At 47.4% G+C, this 251-nt stretch overlaps 1 non-coding gene across 1 annotated transcript; it reads right to left on the minus strand.

Annotated features, from left to right (window-relative positions):
• Positions 1–39: 39 nt before the first annotated feature.
• On the minus strand, positions 40–158 carry LOC118345396. Its single transcript, XR_004798933.1, has one exon. It is a non-coding gene; the product is annotated as a 5S ribosomal RNA (ribosomal RNA).
• Positions 159–251: the final 93 nt, after the last annotated feature.

A 251-nucleotide genomic window follows, 5' to 3' on the forward strand; every position in this document is an offset into this window, starting at 1 on the left:
TTGTCAATTTATCTCGCAAGGCGGAAAAAACAAAAACGAGGGGTGCAACACGAGGACTTCCCAGGAGGTCACCCATCCTAGTACTACTCTCGCCCAAGCACGCTGAACTGCGGAGTTCTGATGGGATCCGGTGCATTAGTGCTGGTATGATCGCACCCATCAAACTAATTACTTAAAATTCATATAATCCTTGAGCGACATACTAGCGTCCTTCCGATCCCAATCCAAACGGAGATCTGATCCAAACCCAT

Source organism: Juglans regia, unplaced genomic scaffold (genome assembly GCF_001411555.2).
Source record: "Juglans regia cultivar Chandler unplaced genomic scaffold, Walnut 2.0 Scaffold_2569, whole genome shotgun sequence".
NCBI lineage: Eukaryota > Viridiplantae > Streptophyta > Magnoliopsida > Fagales > Juglandaceae > Juglans > Juglans regia.